Source organism: Heterodontus francisci, unplaced genomic scaffold (genome assembly GCF_036365525.1).
Source record: "Heterodontus francisci isolate sHetFra1 unplaced genomic scaffold, sHetFra1.hap1 HAP1_SCAFFOLD_701, whole genome shotgun sequence".
NCBI classification, from domain to species: Eukaryota; Metazoa; Chordata; class Chondrichthyes; order Heterodontiformes; family Heterodontidae; genus Heterodontus; species Heterodontus francisci.
Window position 1 is genome coordinate 221,902 of NW_027140629.1, and position 599 is coordinate 222,500.

Here is a 599-nt window from a genome sequence, read left to right on the forward strand (position 1 = left end):
CGGGCAGAGGGGCGGCGCCGGGGCACTCGCGGACCAGGCCGCGCCCCTCCGAGCCCTACCGCCTGCCGTCGACCGCGCGGGGATCGGACCCTCCTCGCCGAAGTTATGGAGGTAAGACCGGGAGGCTGCCCAGGGTCGGGACTTCAACCGGCTGCCGCCACCCTTTCCCGCCTGTCCCACGGGCTCGGAGATCCAGGCCCTGCAAAGACCCTCCGGTCGCCACCCGACAGGTGCTTTACCGGAGAAATCGTAAACCGGCGTCAGGGCCGGACCTGTCCCGCAGAGGGCAGCCTGCGCCCTTATGCTTTCCCTTTTGCTTTGGCCCCGCAGTAGCAAATGGTTCACCGATAAGTCGGGAACCCACACGCCCGGCCCCACCCGCCCATCCTTCCGCAATGCATCGCCTAGACACACGCACCAAGGGCGCTCTCCTTCCCCCGCCTCCCACATCCCACAGGATGTGCCCTCAGACCACGGCGCCCACACAACCACCCACCCACCCACCCAACCTTCCTAAACACGCCGGCAAACATGCATCGAAACACGGCCACCTTCGCAAATTCACCCCCACGCCGACTATTAAGCCCGGCAAGACTCAT